This window comes from Pinus tabuliformis, chromosome Q (assembly GCF_031772625.1).
Source record: "Pinus tabuliformis cultivar Carrire ecotype Pingquan chromosome Q, CPIR1, whole genome shotgun sequence".
NCBI lineage: Eukaryota > Viridiplantae > Streptophyta > Pinopsida > Pinales > Pinaceae > Pinus > Pinus tabuliformis.
The window spans coordinates 228,845,276-228,859,234 of NC_142296.1; positions in this window are offsets into that span (position 1 = coordinate 228,845,276).

The following is a 13,959-nucleotide window of genomic DNA, read 5'->3' on the forward strand; positions in this document are numbered from 1 at the left end:
AAATTTACTTTATCAACCCGGGGTTCATACAAACTTGGAGGTGACAGTGATGTATACACAAGTAAATGTGATGGGTCTACTCTTTGTCACTGCTAATATGGCGATAGAACACTAAGGTTTTTAAAACTAGACTTCTATGGATTTAGAAGAAGCTTGATTACCAATGAGGAAAAGAGAAATATATAGTAAGAGAAAGCTTGTCTACTGCAGTAAAGAAAAAGACTGAAATCAAATGCTAAAACACACCTTTTTTCTAACTAAATTCTAAGAGCCTTTGCTTGAAAATAATGCTAAGTTAACATGTATGCAATCCTATTTTTCTAAGCATGCAAATTGAAACATAAAAAATTCTACCGCTGTGCATGTAAATGAACAAAATAACTATGTTTTTATTTTTGTATTTTTTGTGTGAAAGTGTGAAAGCTAACTTCTTTTGGTGATGTGGCAGGTGGCTTAGGGATAATGGTGAATGGTTAGAAGGCTTGGGAGATGAGTAGGGGTCATCTTCTAGCTTCCTAGGGGCTTTCCCCATAGTTCAGCCTCAAAACAAGCCACTATAGGTCAACCTACAGGATGTCCTAATGCGTTCTACAGGATGTCCTGAATTCCTACAGGATCCCCTATATTCCTACAGGATACAACCGAGAGAAAAAGGAGGGATGTTAAATGTGATGGGAGGCTTAGGGAAGGTGGTTGGTGGATGAAATGAGGGAAGGTAGTGCCTAGAAACACTTCAGAACTCAAAACCAGAGTTGGGAGATGACTAGATTTGTTCAACAAGCTTGGAGAAGTACTCTTGTGAAATGATGAAATTGGTGAGGGTTTTGGTGAAAGGAAGGAATGATCATGGATGGATGAAGTTGGAATTAGGTTTCTGATCATGAAATCTCTCTATACTTCTGAAACTCCTGCACTACATCAACCATTGACATTTATCAAAAAATCATGTAAACAAGAAGGATTTCAATTAACTAAGGAAAACAAAATTTCATGAGCTAGCTGCCTACTTCATGCATGAGGGAAAACTTGTAGAATAAGATGAAACCTTGATGAGATCTGAAGTAAAACTAAATATAGAAGAACTAATAACTAAATCATATTCTTTCAAGCTAATCAAATGCTGGCCTAAGTACATAAAACTCTAAATTCCATGAGAAACTAGAATTCTGTCTTTTTGGGGCTGCATAGGAGTTCTTTCCTCAAAACATGATCCCTGAAAGGAGGAGTGATGAAAAATCCACCTACTGATAGCTTTGTGATGTTCCTTTATCTCTTCTAAGCCACTATTGAAGTAAACCACAAATGGAAGCAAACTAATCAAACCCGCAACTACTTGCAATGAAATAATGCTAAAGACAATTCAACTAGGAAATCAACTAAACATACAAATACAAGAAGAGGAGCCTTTGCTGCTAGGGTTGGGGCCTAACCCAAGAGCTTCAACTCTCTGAGTCAACTCAGTGCTAGATCAAGGAAATGCTCATTCTCATTATCAAAACATAACATTACATAACAATCTCTTCCACAAGTCATGAACTCGAAAATGACTAGTGTTTTTACAACAAAAATTCAAATCCTAATGAGGCTCTAGGCCTCTTTATTTATAAAACTGAAGTTTCCAACAACTTTCTTAAATCTAGGGAGGCTAGGCTCCCAAACGTGAGATAAAATAGCTCTTTAACTGTCACTTGCTCGACTGCCTTTTGATCTCCATGACTTGGTTGCTTGTACTCCGAGCTAGTGTGATTGATGAAGGAATATTTGAAAGAGTCAGGAGTAAATGAGGAGGATCTACCTCCTACAATCTCTCATCCTTGTCTCATTCAAGTTTTAGCCCTTAATTAGCAAAAATTTCCATGATTTTTGCTCAAAAACCTGTAATCAATGCATATTAGTCCACTAGGCATAATATCTCACTTTGACTCATCTTATTAAGCAAAATACAATCAAAATATGTAATAAATTATGAGAAGAGTTGATTTGAATAAGCTAGGAGGTGTATTAAGGTCCATATAGTTACCCAATGATGAGGCTCATCACCTTCCAATAGATTTAACCATTTATCTACGACATTTTCACCTATTAGGCCTTTGAATATGGGAATATCGAGGTTAACTTGTACCTTAAAAGGAGTGGTGCCTCCAGAGTGGCTGTTGGATGAAGATGGATTGCATGTGGTAGTCGTCAAAGGATCTAGGCAAAGTTATCCATCATCCGGTCCCTCTATCACTCGAGGGCTTCCTCGAGCAAAATTTTGAAAGGATCTCCCACCCCCTCATCTTTATTTTCTTCCACCACGGGAGGTCATCAAGTTTTGCAAGGCTGATCTTGCAATGGTTCAACCAGATCAAGCCTTAACTCCTTATACCCTAACCTCACTGGGGACATGCAAAGAAAAATAGAGAAAGAGTAGACCACTCTGATACCACTGATCCGAACTTAAACATGAATGCAACAACTTACTTATATAATCATAAAAAAGAGGTGCAACATAAAAATAATTCATTTCATTAATAGAAAAACATTGTATTATGCTTATAAACAAAATGGCAATAAGATAGCTCAGGCAATGGTAGCTTATCTCTAAGAAGCGATGTGGTGGCTACATGCCTTTGAACTATGTTACAATGAGGCTCAAGGGCATATTTATTATTGGAAAACATGAGAAAACCCTAAACAATTGAAACCCTAACCTCAGGAGATACAACACCAAGAGTTTGTGGGCCCCATTGGGGTTAGTTGGGCAGCCAAATTCCCGGGGTCGTAACTTGGTCATATTATCTTCGTTTGGCACGTACGATAACTTGTTGGAAAGGTATCTCTTAGTACTAAAGGTTTTTCTACAGGCCCCTCCCCATGGGCAAGAGCTTGCTGCAGACCCCAAAAAACGTCGTTTAGGGGGTCCAAATTGCTCTGAAAGTTCAGGACCCGAGAAACAGCTAAAAATAGTAAATGCTTAAATGAACAAGGAAACAGATGAAACTGGCTGGGAGGTCTAGGTGGAATAAGGGAGTGGCCACCAATATTTACCTGGATCAGGGACCTAATCCAAGAGCTTCAACCCTCTTAGACAACTCAGTGTTGGATCAAAACATAATTTCTCATTATCAATCAAAATGTGTCAAATATATCATAACAATAATAGTCAAATGTGCTTCATCTTAATGGTCTCTTGGCTACAATAAAACTTTGAATCCTAATGAGTACCCTAGCTTGCTTATTTATAAAAAAATGGAGCTACCTACAACTCCCTATAAAATAGGGATACTTGGCTTCCTAACTTGAGTATAGGTGTGTCTAACTCTTCCTTCACTTGAACTGGATTGGCTGCCAATGAACTCAGATTGCTTCGATGCTAGTGAAATCGAGCTGATGAGATAGAGTCGGAGATCTTCGACTGATTTGAGGAGTTAAGGAGGGAGACCACCTCTTATAATCTCTCTTTCTTGTCTACTTTGAGTTCCTGCACCCAAATCAACTCAAACTTGCTCCAATTCCTGCATTTAACATACATTAGGACACATGACATAGTAACACATCTTTACTCCTCACATTAAGCATAATACAAAAATATGTGTGGATAAATGTGAGAAAAGACAATTTAATAAGTTGGAGAATGGCATTGTGAACCTTATAGTTTTCCTATTGATGAGCCTCATCAGTTGCCACCCAAATTTTGTGGGCCATTTAAGATCTTGGAAAGAGTGGGGCCAATGGCATATAGGTTGGCCTTACCATCCATAGTGAATGTGCATGATGTTTTTCATGTTTCTTTGCTTAAGAAGTATGTACATGATGCTAATCACATTGTTAGCTCATTTGTGATACAAGTGGAACTCAAGGGAGAGTTCTAACTAAAATCATTATGCATCCTAGACTGAAGGTAGACCGTGCACTAGAAATGAGTAATACAACAAGCCAAGGTGAAATGGAAGAACTTTGAACCTAATTAAGCCACTTGGGAGATGGTAGAACAAATGAGTATGCTATACTTGTTTTTTTTTTTTTATATGAATAAGTGGATGGAAGCATCATTTATAAAGCTCAGTTTTTGCTTTTTCTTTCTAATTACAAATAACATCAAGGACAGTGTTCCCTTTAAGGGGGTGGGGTTTGTAACACCTCTTATGTATTCCCCTATTTTTATAATGATCGTAATAATCTAGAATTATTTTATATTAAGTTGGCCTAAAGATTGGTATAATGGATCCACAATCTGGGGGAAAGCAATGAATGGTGGCTACTAGCGTCGCTAAATGCACCACCATCTATAGATGGAAAGGAAAGACAGGCCAAGAAAACACCCACATTTCTCATGTTCTCCTCGATGTGGGTGAATGGAAGTGAAAAATGGGATGGAAATCAAGGAGCCTGAAGCAAAAAGGGGAATGCCAAGAAAAACAACAGATTCAAACAAAAAAAGGATAGACTAGCGGTGTGGGAGAGAATGTTGAAGGATAATTGAGATTGGAGTGCATGAGCATGAATGTTGAGTGCTGAAGAAGGCTTTATGAGGATGATGGTATGTGATTTCCTATGCTGATGTATTGAAATTGAGGACTTTGTGTGTCCAAGTTTGGAAGGATCAATGGAAGCCTCAGAGGAGATTGTTTGGGTGATAATTTTTTTATTGAGAATAAAATGGTTGATAAACCACTAAGTGTTTACTGAGGAGGCTGCTAAACCACTTATTACTTTCCAAGAAGGTTGATAAACCACTAGGAAGGGTAGAAATTCACTGGGGTATTTGTTGGAAGGGTTGATAAACCACTGAGTGATTACCAAGAGGGATAATAAACCACTTAGGTGCTTTCCAAGTAAGTTGATAAACCACCCAGAATGTCAACTACAGATTCCTACATTGCTTTCCTTGGGGAAACAAATGATAAACCGCCTAAAATGTGATCCGATGCTCCTAGAGTTGAGCATTATTCTAGCTGAACCTGATTGAAATCCCTTGGATCAGGGATCTAGCTTGGTGGTGGGCAACTACATGAAAGACCGTTGTGCAACCAGCCTATGGTTGGGTGGCGAGTTGAATTCCCACTCTTATTTTTTAGTCATTTAACTGATAGGATAAGTTTCTTACTTGTATCTTTGTGTATACTTGTGAAATATGAATGATGAATGTTATTGTTACATAATAATGGGTATATCAACACCGTTAATGATGAATATGTATCCATGTGTGTTATGTTGAGATATTTGTATGAGGGACTTGGCGATACTTGTAACTACTAATATATTCTTAGTAAATTGCATGAGTCTGATGATTGTTTAAGAATCTACTTGAACTATTATGGTGTGTGAAATTCCATGGTTGAGTGTTCTGTTTCTAGGAATCTCTATGTTTTCAAGGTAAAACGTTTGTTGTTAAAAAAGCTATAGATGGCTTATTATGATCTAATGCGAAACTCTATCATTCTTGATTAATTATTTATTTCCTTATTCATGGAATAATATCAAGGAATAAGGCTGTATATATGTGTGTGTGTGTGTGAAACAAAAGAATTTTGATACTATTTTGGTTAAAATAACAAAGTGTTATAGCTAAGGATTGTCTAAGTATCAGGTCTAATTATCGTTGTATTAGCACTACTGCAAGTGAATTCTATTAATGTTATACACCTTACTGTTATATATATATATATATATATATATATATATATATATATATCTATATAAAGATATATATATATATATATATATATATATATATATATATATAGATATATATATATATATATATCTATATATATATATATAATCCTTTGTTTGTGTGAGTCTCAAGTAAAACTAATTTCTTAGGGGAAGCATGGGAATGTCCCTAAAACATTTGAAAGAAACCCAGAAGGAATTCTAGTCTATTAAGGCAGAATTTGCCTTGTATTTGTGGTGAACTCAAACCAATCTAGACAAGTTTGGAATTTTGTGTGTTTGGTTAAAGGGGAAAGTGTTAATTCATAGTGGATATGGACTCCAAAATGGCCAGACTGTCTTAACGTGTAAGTTGAATAAATTAAATATTTTTTTATTTTCCATGGGACCCTTTAGGGCTAGCACTTGAGGTTGAACACAATTACAGAAGAGGTGAATACAGATGGTGGGGAACAAGACAGACCGAAGGTACAAGAGCCTAGGTATTTTGTAGTAAGCATGCCATGGAAATTTCGAATAGGCAGTAATCTAGTCTAGTCCAAAAGTTTGGGAAAGCATGAGAGTAAGATGCCAGAGGGTTTCGATGTAGGCTAGGCCTGAATATTCATGAGGTGAAGAGAATTATGGAGGTTTTGGGGTGCAATGATATTGTCTAGCGCAAAACTAAGGGAGAGTTGAATCTCCGAAAGGTTGGATATATTATGATTTTTGTGAATTGCACGTTAAGGGTTGGACTTGTCGGCCCATGAGGTTAAGTAACATGGTAGGTGCTTCGTGGATGTATCCATGGCGATGGTGGTATCCTAATATGAAATTTGAACCATCTGGGTAAGGTGTTATTACCACGTGGTTTCCATGTGGGTGCCACATGGCAGGTTCTTACCTACATGGCATAATTTAAGAGGGGAAACTTTAATCAGTCATAACTTTTTATCTTGTTATTGGATTGCAATAAAATTTGTATTGCCAAAAATGTCTCGATGAGTTGAACATGGTGGTGTATTCCTAATTTATTTTTGCTCACTTTGGGAAATAAGGAATTTTATAACCCCTTTACATAATGATACCATGGAAGTCGAGTAAATTTTGGTGTAACACCTTCCACTACATGAGTATGCCCCAAGGGGTGGGAAGGTTTGTTACAAATAGGTTGAAATTTCATGTAGTGCCATCTCAATGAGTGGATCAACCTATAGGATCTCAAGAAATTCCATGAAAGTAGCTCATAAATATATTTAAAATGTTCATCTTGATGAGGTTAGAGAGACCAAAACCAGAAGTCCCAAAAAAAAAAGGAGTTGCTGTGGATAATAAAAATTTAGGTGATGTGGATGATATGGATGTTTCATATGACTGTGAATTAAATTATCTACTAACCAGCTTTATTTAAAGAAGCTTCTTCTCATGGTCAGTAGAAAGAAGCCATGCAGGAGTATGATGTGTTAATCAAGAATGGGACATGAAAGCAATTTGGTGGACCCTTGTTGGGTGTAGTATATGGTCCATGGAATTCAAGACGCAACACTGGAAATGTTAGAGAAAGACTGTAGCAACCTGCAAAACAAAACCCTAACTTGTCTGGAAACTGCTCACACCTTTGGATTGGTGCACTAGTTAATCCTTGTTCTAATCCTTCAGTTAAAATAAGTCTTTAGAAATGAAACCATAAACACCAATCTTGCAATCTATCAACAATTGTGAGCAAACCATAGTTATTAGGAATTACAAAAGAAGAAGAAGAAGAAGAAGAAGAAGAAGAAGTTGGGTGTAGCATATGGTCCATGGAATTCAAGACGCAACACTGGAAATGTCAGAGAAAGACTGTAGCAACCTGCAAAACAAAACCCTAACTTGTCTGGAAACTGCTCACACCTTTGGATTGGTGCACTAGTTAATCCTTGTTCTAATCCTTCAGTTAAAATAAGTCTTTAGAAATGAAACCATAAACACCAATCTTGCAATCTATCAACAATTGTGAGCAAACCATAGTTATTAGGAATTACAAAAAAAAATAAAAAAATCACTCCTTACAATAGCAATCTTCTAAATTCTTGAAAACAATGCATAAAAATCTCGACTCAATTTCTATACTAAGTATGGAAAATTTAAAAGAAAAGCACACTGATCAATTTGTATAGTAGATACTTCACTTATTAACTCATCAAGCCAACTGAGATCACACATGAGATCACAAGGAATCCAAACAGGTCTTTTAAACATTCATGCACTATATCAATTCCACTCTTAAATTCCTATACTAATGCAAATTCTGACTCTTTGTGCTAAGAAATTCCTCACTGCTTTCTCTTCACATAATATTATTTCAAAACATATAAGCTAGATGTGTTAAGTGAATCATGAGGTATGCACAACAAAAAAATCTTCACTCTGTTCCAACTAACCAACAATAAATCCAATCCCCATAATTTACGCTTCCAAAGTAAAGAGGAATTTTATAAAAACAAGTCCAGCGAATCAAAAGTCAAGTTGAGAAAAATTAATGACAACAACTCAAACTTTTCACACCAACTCGCAAGAGTCCATTATGCTTCAATTCTTCACAAACATACCATGTTTCTATTCTGATTAGGGAATTTAAACAATCATAATGAACTCTCAATACAATCTTAAAATGTTTTACTCTTGAATTATCTTTGTTTTTAAATAAAAAATAATATCAAGGCCTAATCATTTAGTCAAATAGGTTTATAAATATTATGTTCCTACACTACAATACTGTTAAACTATTTCTTCAAGTGTTTAAGATTGAAGGTTCCCAAGATTTGTTTGTATTCTAGGTGTTAAGACCAAACTAAGTTCCCTTCATATATTCAAATTGACAAAAAGTTCCTTGAGAAGGAAATAATCAACCACTAAGGTGTAACCTTCAAGATTATTATTCTTTCAATTTGTGACCAGATAAAGTTCCTTTTGTTTATATGCTTAATTCTTCAAAAACAAAGTCGAAGGAACAATACCAAATAATTCTAGAACCTTAAATTCAAAACCACTAAGAACTTAACAATGCAAACCTTGTATCAAAAAAATTAAAAGACCAAAAGCCACTTTAGGGTTTATTTAAGAAAACAAAGTATGCAAGTGTATGACAAAATTAATGCAACCTTGAATCAAAATGCAATGTATATATTCCAATGGAAAACAAAGAATAAGGAAAAAAAATGTGCAAAGTCTCAAATGAATATAATATTCAACTATGAATATATTACTATGAATTTCAAAGCCACACAACACTAACTAATAGAGGTGTGACAAGATGGACTAGTTGGGCCAAACCAACCAACTTGCACCCTCTCTAAATAAATATTAAATTACAGATTAGAGAGAAGCATTAACAAAATGTAACAAAAACATGAAAAGGATACCTGACATTTTCCTCTTTGTATTAATAGAAATTAGTCCAAATGCATCACGAGATACAATAGTCCATCTCCTATTTATTAGAGGATAGTAACACCCAAAACTTAATCCAACAACATGAGAGTACTAGGAATGGCCTCTTGATGCCATAACTCAGCTTATATAAATTTTGCAATACAAATTTAACTTTATCCAAGCTAATACATTACAAACAAGATGGAAAATTGAATCCCAACAATGTGCCATCAACGAGAGTCTAGTACAACCACTATCTAATCAAGGGAATGCAAATCTGATTCATAATTTTCCATTTTTTTGCAAATCTGGGCATGATTTGGAATTCTAGAAAAAAATGCATTTTTTACAAAACTTCCTCAAAGAACCCCGTGTAACTCTCAAACCGTGATGAATTTTGGAAAACCATTTAAATGGAGCCTAATTTCACATACTTTAAATAAAACCTGTGTTTTAGAATTCCAATATTATTCTTCATATACATGCAAATCGAGGATAAATTTCAAAGTTTGAAAACTGTTGCGAATTTGGGGTTGTAGCATTAAGTTAATTTCTAAAAATCCATGTATATTACCTATGAGAATTTTGACTCATGTGAAGTGCTAAAACATCATTTTGGACAAAAACCATCTTTGGTTTTCCATGAAAGTGTGCCAATCTATCGAAGCCCCAAATGGGTGCATTCACAGAAGACTAGTCCAGGCACAAGACAAAAATAGAATTTGGTGTAGGAATTGAACTAGTTCAAATTTAATTTAGTGTAATTGAACTAACATGATATTTTACACATTAAACATGTCCACATGGTGATTTTTATACCCATCAATCATTCATATGACCTCCTCTTTTGGTTGTAGGATCTTTGGAACCTAGACATAATTAAGCCTTCGTTAACAACAATTTGATGTAATTCTTATTAAAATAAAGGAAGCATGATAAATAATAAACATTTACCTTATCATTCCTAAATTTAAGGTAATTAACCCAAGAATTCACAAAATTATGTGAGTGACCATAAAAGCTAAGTAAACTCATGAGAGATTCTAGAGCAAAAAGTTGTATAAAACTAGACAAAATAGAGTCCTGACATCCCCCCATGCCAATCATATTGCATGTCCTCATGCAAGGAATACCTCTGATAGAGACCAAAGTTAATCAAAACTGAAGGGTTAGGGTCTCTATATTAGAATCACGTTGCATAGACCAAAATATTCTTAAATTATAGGGCTATTTGAGTGAGAGCTTGTAAGTAAGTGTCATGTGATGTCAACTTCCTTTGCATCCATAATATAAGAAAGATTTGTGATTAGGGATTTAGTGATTTCAAGACTAACCTTTATTATTTCTAGAAGAGTAACTAATGCCAGGGCTACCAAATGAATGCTAACAAAGTTGTTACTGCAGGGATAGTGTCATCATAAAATAACCAACCATGAAAATTTCCACAAGCATCTCGTGGTTATCCTTAATTAGTAGTTCTTCACCTCAATATCCTCATGAAAAATAAAAGTGAAATAATTTCAAATCCATGGTGTTAAAATATGGGAACATGGAAAAACAAAGATAACAAAATGATACCTTCCTAGGATGACCATCTTACCGTTATCTAACATATAGCTGAAGCTCCTCTTGTTCATGAAAAGTGAATAACCTGCACTAAGGGTCCCATGTCCATGTTTTTTTTTTTTGAAATATAGGACTCCAAAGATCCTTACTAAAAGGATATAAAAGCCATTCTCAGAGAGATATGATAATGAGTTCAGGGAAAGACAAAAATTACCAAGTAAATCATAGCGTAAAATTAATTTTAATACCACAAGCATGGTCGTTGCTGCCAACAAGAATCTATTGCATCGATAGGGATTCCTTTTACCCCAATGAAATTCTTGTGTCCCATCTATTAGATATATATTTAGAGTCATTTAAAAGCATTTAAATTGGTTTAAAAGTTAATTGAAGGTCATTGTCCTAATGATGGTGCCATTCACAAGAACAAATAATAATGAACAAGCCAACTCGTGATGAGACCTCTTGTCTTCCAGCTTTTCAACTAAAATCCATTACCCTGACTTGGTGACCAGTAGTGGTAATGTCATTCTCATTAGGACCCATGATCATGGTAGGTCGGCTCGTAATGAGACCTCCTATCCCTCAATTAATACTTTTATGTTAAAATAAACTCTGATTATGTTTAACCTTAAATAGGTGGGGAGGAAAATATGCTCTTTAAGAGCACAAGATGGCGTGAAACATTTTTAATGACTAATTCTCATTGGTTGGTCTCGCTACCCTAAAGACTTGTTTTAAAGAAAGCATCTCAAATAATCATTGAAATGTTCCTTGAGTTAATCATGCTAGAGTTCTCATGAGAGCTCATTAGGATTTTATAAGAGTGGTCCACCATAGGAGGTTTTTCAACAATACCTTCTAAGATAAACTTAAAAATATTTCTTGGACAACAGATTTTTAGAATGACTAGGCCTTGGTTAGTGTTTTGGCTTTTGAATGGAAAGTATTAAGCATAACAATGAAAAATACCACTAATGACTACATAGACGACCAAACAATATGAAGAAGAACCACCCACTTAATGATCAATGTCACTTTACAAGATATGAGGTGTTAAGAGTCAATTGCTTCTGAGAAGACTTACCAAAATAGAGCATAACAACAGAAATTTCAATAGTTGTGCCTTAAGGAATTGCAGCTTAAAGAGTGTTGTTATGACAATTTTATTCCAAATGGCAATTTTATTTATTGCTTCTATACTTTCCTACCCAAATTTAAAGAAATCAAGATCTCCTTCAAGTTGAGGAGCACTTCCAATATAACCATGTGCGTAACAAAGTACTAAATATACTTACACTCAGGTTTAAAATTTAAACTTTAACACATACCCGAGTATGAGAAACCAACTGCTTTAATTGATATGGTACCAAGAGTTTCCAAATGATGAGGGAATGGGGTGTGTTGATGATTGTTTGGAACCAAGCTTCAATATGACCCACATATTCATGGTTCTCCAACTTGTAGAAGTCTTACAAAAATTGATGTTTTCTCTCTTTATATTGACAAGGATGGTTAAGGGAAGTTCTAGGGTTTTCTTCTTTGTGAGCTTCAACAACATTTTTCAAACAAGTTCCAATCATAGACTGCTCCTCTAATGGTTTACGGATTAAAGTTTCTTCTTGAGGTAAATGATGTGTAGTAATAGGGGAAGTTTCTGAATTCACTTCTCTCCCCTCTTCAAAAGATATGACATTACATTCAATAGGGGAGTGAGCAAGAAAAATAGTTTTTTTAAATTTATTTTCAACTTTATTGTTGGAATTAGGGTTTGGTTGCATACATGGTTGGGGCCATAGAGAATGATAACACGGTGGTGTATTGGACAAGAATTGAAATTGTTGTGGCCCATGTAATGGAGTTTGCATGGGAATCCAACTAAGAAGGAGTTATGTAGATCTTGATGGATCGTGACCCAGGTTCAACATTAGTCAGCCAAGCAAATCCCTACACTACTGGCCCTTTCAGCATCAATCCGTGGAGCATGGACTGAAGTCTCACCCGAAGTAGTATGGAGAGATGTAGGAACCAAGTTTCTGCACCCTGAGATGGTTGTGATGTTGGTTTTACACTTTAACTCTGCCTTCGCGTATATCGATAAGCATTTAGGGCTTATCGATGTACATCTTTATTAGTCTTTCATAACCTCCGTGAAGGTTTGTGATCATCCTTCACGTAACCCTAACAAGCGATTCAGGCACTTACACGCCTCTGTAACTACTCTGTTGTATAGTTTCCCGAATTATCTTAAGTGTTTGCCAAATCTACCATGTAATTAATATTATCTTTACGTAAACATATATCTCTATTTGTGTTCATATAATAGAGGAAAACATATAGACTCGCGCATCAAATTAGCAATAAAACATAAACCCAATGCTTAACATAACATAATCGCATGCAATTGATAGGAGTAAAATACACAGTAATTTCAAAATACTTCTCTTTATTGATGATCCAGATTTCCAGTACAGACTCTAATTGCCTTGCGCACACAGCTACAAGGGTTCGTGCACTTAGCTGTGAATTTCTACGCTAGTGTTGGGTAGCAGAGGTCCCACATAATAGTTTTGGGGCAGAAATCCCAGAAAGTAGGACTAAATTATTATAAAAACTCCATAGTATGCGGAGCACGAAGTATAATAGGATTGAGTCAAAGGGTAGTCCCCCCGAAAATAAAGTAAAGAAATATAAATAGAGTCAGCCCACATAGGGATCGCGGACCAAGGAAGGGTATAAATAGAGTGTGGCTCTATGAGAGAAAAGTAGTTCTTAGTGGAGAAAAAGATGAAATGTAATGGGTTTCTGAAGAAGATAGTCTGAAAGCATCTGTAAGCCCGAGTCAAGGGTTGGGGTAGTAGGTAGAGGCTCTGTAGTTGTGTGCGCAGAGGCCTAGAAAGTCTGCAATTGTGTGTGTGGACCCCTGCAGCTGAGTGCGCAAAGCAGATCTGAATGTATTGAGGATAAGTGGAAATAAGGATAAGTTTCTTTTGAAATTTTGTATTCCTTCTGAGTTGTCGCAAATCTGACTTTCATAATATCTGTTTAATTTAATCTACTTTTTGTATGAATGAATGTAAATCTAGGTTCATTTTAATGCGCGAATCAGTTGTGTTGGTTAAATGTTTGCTTAAAGATCCTATTAATTTGTAACCGCATACTCCAATAGAATAGCGCACTAATAAGAAAGATATAATCAATCTGGATCTGCGTGAATACTAAGCAGCGCAGAGCCGTAAACCAGTGTGTGAAACTTCCAGAACACACTAAGACATCCCTAGGGTGTGGAAACCTAGTTCCAACACCCTCCCCTGCTACCTCGGGTGAGACTTCAGTCCGCGC